Source organism: Eschscholzia californica, unplaced genomic scaffold, assembly GCF_041429995.1.
Source record: "Eschscholzia californica isolate CP2 unplaced genomic scaffold, dmEscCali1.0.p SCAF_6, whole genome shotgun sequence".
Taxonomy (NCBI): Eukaryota; Viridiplantae; Streptophyta; class Magnoliopsida; order Ranunculales; family Papaveraceae; genus Eschscholzia; species Eschscholzia californica.
In genome coordinates, this window is record NW_028238483.1 from 5994281 (window position 1) to 6001762 (window position 7482).

Consider the following 7482-nt stretch of genomic DNA (forward strand, 5'->3'; position numbering starts at 1 on the left):
TCCCTCTAGCGCAAATTAAGAGTCATGTATTCCCTTTTGGTCTGTCCCAAATTAAGAGTCTCATTTCTTTTTATATCATATTAAATCCCCAAATATACCCTTGTATTGGATTTTAGAGTTATTATTAGCTAGCTAATTAGAGCATTTCCTAGTAGAATAACACCAAAAGTTAGCTCATTCCTTAATAAAGTATCCCACTTTCTATAATGGCTTAAAATCAACATTATTTGGGTATGAGATTTTGATTATCTTTTAGATAAAGGTAAGAATAATTTTGTGCTTATAGAAATTAGTCTTATATAGTGCTACTAATCTATTTTGGGAGTCAAGAATGAATATTTGTCAAAATAACATTTTTAGTAAATTCAATTTTTTTCACAATTAAATTCTAATTTGAAAACTCAAATTTAGTTAAAATGAAAATAAAAAGCGCCAAATTTCAGAGTACTGAAAATTAACCAATTTTATATTTTAAGATTATCACATTTTATTGTGTTTCTAATTTAGTGCTTCATTTTATTTTCAATAGTTGGTCACTTATGATAAGTGAAATGAGAGAAATAATACCCTACCATAATTCCTTTTTTTTTGTTGAACTAGTTTCATTGATTAAACCACAAAGTTATTACAGTATTTATCTACTAACATATAAGGTACATTCTTCCACTTTCTGCTTGCGTTCTTCTTCCTCGACCATTTTGCTAATTTATCTGCGCTTGAATTTAGAGCTCTCTGAATGTATTTGAATTTCACCTCCTCAAATTCTTTGCAATTTGCTTGGATTTTCTGCATATGTATAAGAGATTTCCAGTGTAATGTATGATGTTTATTATGAAGATGGTTAATGAGATTGATGTTGTCATTCTCCACTATTATTTTCTTGTGGTGATTCGCTTTTGCCCATTCGAGGCCGAATAATATTGTCATTGCCTCTCCTTCTTCACTATTTCTGGCTCTTGTAGTTTTAGCCTGCGCTTCAATGAATCTTGATTCTGCATTATGAACAATAAAGCTTATACCAACATTAGAAGTTAAATTAGTATAAGATGCATCAACATTCAACTTAATAAAATTTTGAGGCGGAGGTTGCCATTTCTCTGTTGAAGTTTGTTTGTTGTTCTTTTGTTTTTTGTTGATTTTAGGGAAGTTTTCAATCATTCTGATGATTTTGTTAAGATCATTGATTTCATGTTGGAAACAGTGGTCACACCTCACTTTCCATAGGATCCATAAAATGGTTGAAAAATGAATATTATCATTAGTATAGCTTAGATTTGCATTGTCTTCCCAAGAGAATATCCAATCAGTAATGGACGTGATATTATCAGAAATGATATTATAGTAAAACCAGATGTTTTTCGCCAAAACACAGTGTAGAAGCGCATGTTCAATAGATTCAGTCAGATTGCAATTAGGGCAAGTAGTAATATTGTTGATGTACTTACCGATATTTTCTCGAACCGGAAGAGCTTTGGAACATATTTTCCAGATGAACATCTTGATTCGTGGAACCGCCGATAGAGACCAAATAAAATTCCAATTATGACAGCTAGTGTTATGATTGCTATTATTAACACTGAGATGTTGATACATCGAAGCTACAGTGAATTTACCCGATTTGGTGAGTTTTCATTTAAGGTGATCTTTACCTTCACTGTTAACTGGGATTGTTCTTATGAGGTTTTGGGTGTTATCGTCAAAATTGGCCATTAGCGTTTCATTGTTCTAGTTATTATTTGAAATAAGTTGTGCTACTTTGGTGAGAGTAGATTGATTGTTGTTTTGGATAGTACCATTGATTTCAGGGATCCAGTTGTCAGTCCAGATGTTAATGTCTTTTCCCGATTGCACTTCCCACGTAGTAAGATCTTCAATGAGGCTATGCTTTCGGATAGTCTTCCAATTCCATGAGTGATGAGCTTTCGTTGGACCTGGGGTGTCGGAATGTGGGTAATACTTGGCTTTCAGTACTTTCACCCATACGGCTTCCAGATCTGATTTGAGTCGCCAAGCCATCTTGGAAAGCAGAGCAGTGTTATTGATGGGCCTAGAAAGTTTCCTAAATAGGTCACCACCCGCAAGTATACGGGCGTCAAGTAATAGTTCCGGTAAGACCGGTTCGTTCCTCAGAGACTAAGTGAAACCTATTCTAAGACTTGGAAGTAAGACGGTTTTTGTTTTTGAAAATTTAGTTTTTGGTATAAAATAATAAAATACTAAAACAAATGTATGAACTCAAATGGGGGGAGATGACCTAGGGTTTTTGGAATCCATCTTAACATGTATTAATGATGATCTAATCAAGCATATCTTCTTTATCACTCAAGTTTTGGTAAGCGAATGTACCAAACCCCGGAAAATGTTCTAGTTAAAGCCGAATAATACTAAAGTCTAAACTCGAAGTTTTAAAATAAAAAGTTGCAACTATCACTACAAAAATCGCGAACATTGCCGACGGTAAAAAAGCGTCGGCATCATATAAATTTCGTCGGCATAGCTCACTGCCGACGACAAAAAAATGGTCGGCAATGTAGGCGTCACGAAAATATCCGCGACGAACTTCCCGACGAAAATGAAGCGTCGGCAGAAAGTATGCCGACGGTTTTTGTAAATAAAAAACCGTCGGCAGTGAGAAAGATAATTTCGCAGGAACACCATTTCCCGCGAGTTTCTTAACCTATGCCGACGGTTTGTGTTCCAAAAAATCGTCGGCAGGTGTTGCTTTTACCGACGGTTTCCACTCCGTCGGCAATATTTTTTTTTTTTTTTTTTTGATATCTAATTTTTGTACCCGCTGCTGCACCTGGTAATCCATAAAATGCAGCAGCATAATGAATATTAACCTGCACATTGAAACGTCTAATGCACATTGAAAATAAATAAAACGTCTAATGCACATTGAAGAACAAGTCATATGTTTCATAATAGCCATTGTCTAACGAAAACAAAATCATGAAGGATTTGAAGATTCAAAATTACAAAACTAGTTTAGGAACAATGAACTTATAATAATCAGATCTTCAACAAGTATCTTATCACCTCTGAAACACCAACAGACCTGCACAAAGAAACAACCGAGCAAACGATATTCAAACTCAATGCTTGGAACTCAATTTTAATTTTTTAAGTAGGTGTAACTTGTTACAATGCTAGTACTGCTCCAAGCATTAAGGGTTGAAGTACTAAATGAGAAGATTGTGTTTTTTTTCCATGGGTAACTCATCAAAGGATTAAAGCAAAACTAGTTTCATGATACTATATGTTAACTAAATGAGTAGCCTATATTGAAACAAAACTTAACGAAATTATGCAAGAACACAACTAAAACTACGGATGTCACGATTCAATCTGCAGTAATCGATCCAAGGTAAATTTCAGAAACTAGTATGCAATCAAATTGATGAAATACCTAGAATAATAAGCTCACATAGACACCAAATAAGCCAGACTACTAAATTAACAAGTATGCCCAAATAGTCAGGTCAGATTAATTTGAAGTTAAAGTAGGAACAAAACCAGAATAATCAAAACTAAGAATATCAAATACTAATAAAAGAGTTTAAGAAGTTAAATCTAGGAACTTAAAACAAAATTGGGCAAATACTACTAATATTTTCAGACCTTCATTGCTAACACTTAAAACTTTAATCAGCTCTGAATCATAAATTTATACTCCAGATTTAACTCATATCAAAACAAAAAAATTCATAGTATAAAATGAACTCATATCAAGACAAAACATTAAATATACTTATATATATAATTAAGACAAGTTGGAGAATTCTACTACAGTATATCTTATGATTTCATTTAAGGAAAATGACTACTACTAGTATTATGCTAGTAATTAAATTTCCCTGAAAGTACACCTAATCTTTTACTCCTAAATAGTAGTACTAGTAATTCTATTCATGAAATCAGTACTAATATCAAAACGTCCCTAAAACTTCATACGTCATGATTTACAAAATTGAACTCAAAATTGATGAATATGAGCAGAGAATCCTAATAAGATCCGTAAATTATAAAAGAAGAAGAATCAGAGTCTCCTTATTCTTCCAGATCAGAATTAAAAATAAATTGAAAAGAATAAGTAGTTACCGTTTGTTGAAGACCAGTGAGATAAATAGCTTGAGTACAATTCTTCTTCCTGCAATTAACGGCTTTAGGGTGCAGACGAGCGTAACACCTATCAGAAAAAAAAAAAATTAGTTCAGAAAAATGTCAACTTGCAAACCCATTTCCCAACTTTCTCAAATTATAGGTACAATTTTCTCTTGAGAGAGTGAGTGTTCAAAGAGAAGAGTAAGCATCTCTAATAGATTTGAAATAGCCTAGATCAACATAGCGAGCCTATCACTTGAGCTATTCATCTTCCAGACTAAACGGTTATATCCTTGGAGCCCCTTCTCAATAGGAAACAAAGCTACACAAAAACTAAAAACATAATTTATTCTCTACTTATCACCAACCGAAAAAACATAGAATAATTCGTTGTAAATCGACTCTAAAGAAGGTGCTCTTTCTCCTCTCTTCTCGACTTTGTCTTTCAACTAAAAATTTAAAAATATCGTGAATAAATTTTCGGTTATTGGTTGATACCTTGCTGGAATGAGAATAGTGAGTTTAGAGAAATCAACAAGAAAGAAGGTAAGTGAATTCATCAATAAATAAACTTCAGCAACACTAAATTTTGTAGCTTGGTGTTTAGCCAATACATTGCAGTGATACAATAACTTTATATTTTGACCCCAATAAACAAAAACAAACTACAAAGCACACTAATGCAGATCTAGAAAGATCAAATAAATATATACCAGAAAATTCTTGTTACATTAAAAAAATCCTTTTCGGGTCGTAACCCATTTAAACAAGTAAACTAGGGAGCATCATCGCAGAGTACGTTTGAGATTCTATTGTCAATAGAGGAAAAGTTTATTTAGCATCAGTTCTGATCTTCTGAGACATTCTTGGCTTATTATGTCCTATGTTCTAGGATTTGTCGACAATCAGCAATTTGAAATGTCGGATGTGATTATAATTATAATACAATTCATAAAAGACCCGAACTTAATATCACGGTATTCATCGTTAGTCCTCCCTTACAATCTATTTGAGTAAATGAATTATTCTATGCTAAAGCTTCTTTCTCTAAACTCACTAAAGAAGTGTTCATTTTTCTCTAAACTCACTATTCTCATTCATCTCTGATGAGTAAGAATAGTTTCAATACAAGTATTCTCATTCGACTTTGACTTTGTTTAGGCATAAAAAACTCAATAATGCAACAGACTGATTCACTAAGCCAGGGAACCTACTTAACTTTCTAGCTTTGATGTCTGCCATGACAAAGGGATTTCCACATTTTGGCCTGCAAAAATAGCATGTACTCCTAGTATATAGTTGTCCCAGCAACATGCCACTCATATACCAACTCTAGTGGACCTTCTGACTTGGTTTTCAGTTTGAAGTGGACATGGCTTGAACGACCACTAACTTCAAAGGGTTCCAATTAAAAGTTTACTGTATGGTAAATAGGAGGTTCCACTCCGACCGACTAGTATGATACAGACTTTTTAACCTCTATCCAAGTATGGCAGTGGTAATGCTGGGGACTGGGGCCAATCTTGGCCTGCAGAAACTTTAAACGTAGATGGCAGCCGAAATTTGCATCCTTTCTAGAGAGAGAAATAGGGAGGTCACCTTCAACAGTTGGTGTTCATTTGCTTGGGTCAATAGCTCAGCCGACACAATAATAGGGAGTTCGCCATCAATGGTCGGCGTTCTTTTGCTTTCATGTCTGGGGCGGCCTTGACTTTTCGGACAACTATAATTTTTAGACTTAACATTATTCAAGGTAAACCAACTCCATGACAATTACTTTTGAAGGAAAAATCCATCATAATATAGATTCAGTTTGTTGTATCTATAGAATTACTCTTAAACTAAACTGTAAGGATAAGTTTATCATTCCCCCAGAATCATCCTTCATTTCGGTAAACCTAAAATTACAATCCTTCTCACAAATTAGCAGACAGAAGAGCTTACATTATAACGTGCAACATAAGTAGATTAATACCACAAATGTTCAAACCCAAACCGATATTCTACTTGCTTGCTACATGTTGATGTTCATGATTCAATTCATTCATTCATTCAAGCACTAGTTACTACTCTCAATAGTAAAACCCTAAGTAATCTATATATATCAAGTCATCAACAAGTTCAAGCTAAACCCATATAAATACCACATTAAGATATAAAAATACTAATCAAATAACAACCAAATAAAGTGAGAATGCATCAAATAAGATATAAAATGTCTAAAATTCTTCGACTTAAACCAATAAGTATCTCAAACATTTAAACCTAAATAAACCAAAACCAACAAGATTTATAAAAGTTGTGATGTTCATTCAAAATAACAATGAAAACAAAACCCTAGATCTCTAGATCAAGAAATTACCCAATCTAAACTTATAAAAGTTGTGATGAAGAAATTACCCAATCTAAACTTAAAACCCTAGATCAAGGGTTTTGGGTAAAGCTTTAGATTACCCAAACTAAACTTAAAACCCTTAATTAAATTGATACCCTAAATCCAAATATGAACAAGTATGAGTAAAATTAAATTGATAAACTCAAATCCAGTTTCAATATGCAAAAATCCAGCTTAAATCATGGATATGTAGAGAGATGTAGAGAGATGTATACCTGTGAAGTTGAGGCGCGGTGGCTGTGAACTTCCGCCACTAAACAGACTCCAAGACTCCAAGAGAAGAACAAATCTTCTCCTCAACAAGAAGAATCGAACACAGAGAAGAAGAAGCGATGGAAGTTTTCGGCCAAGAGAGAAAAAACGAACCGAGAGAAGAAGAGGGTTTTTTTTTTCTTTTTCTTTTTTAAGGGATACTACCGACGAGAAGAATAAAGGTCGTCGGCCAGGGTCAACCAGGTCAACCACTATCGACTTCTACCGACGAAAATAAAGAAAACCGTCGGCCAAGGTCAACCTCTATCGACGCGTACCAAAATTCCGTCGGGATAAGATTTCGCGGGAAGAAAAAAAAAATGTGCGCCAAATTACCACCGACGGGTTATAGAAAACCGTCGAGCCAAATTTTGGCGGAAAGTTTTTTATTTTGAGCGCCAATATAGTCCACGAAAAAATAAATATCCCGCCAAATATATGCCGACGAAAAAGAAGTGCGTCGGCAAGCTAAAAAAATACGGAATTTCCCGGGACGACCTATGCCGACGTCAGTTAGTAAAAACCGTCGGCGGAAGTCCAATACTGCCGACGACTCTTCCTAAAACCGTCGGTGATAATTTTATCGCGACACATTTACATTTTTCCGTCGGTAAAGTCCGTCGGCAATATTCGCGATTTTTGTAGTGTATTAACTATCAATTTATAAGCATGACTCATTAAAGGACTTAACCTAAACATGAGCCATCAAATCAAAAGCATAGCTAATGAAG

The 7482-nt window shown here is 34.3% G+C and overlaps 1 long non-coding RNA gene across 1 annotated transcript; it reads right to left on the bottom strand.

Moving 5' to 3' along the window:
* Positions 1–2876: 2876 nt before the first annotated feature.
* On the bottom strand, positions 2877–6920 carry LOC147530991 (uncharacterized). Its single transcript, XR_015227771.1, has 3 exons — positions 6715–6920; positions 4102–4189; positions 2877–3058 (listed from the first exon to the last, which is right to left on the bottom strand). It is a non-coding gene; the product is annotated as an uncharacterized LOC147530991 (long non-coding RNA).
* Positions 6921–7482: the final 562 nt, after the last annotated feature.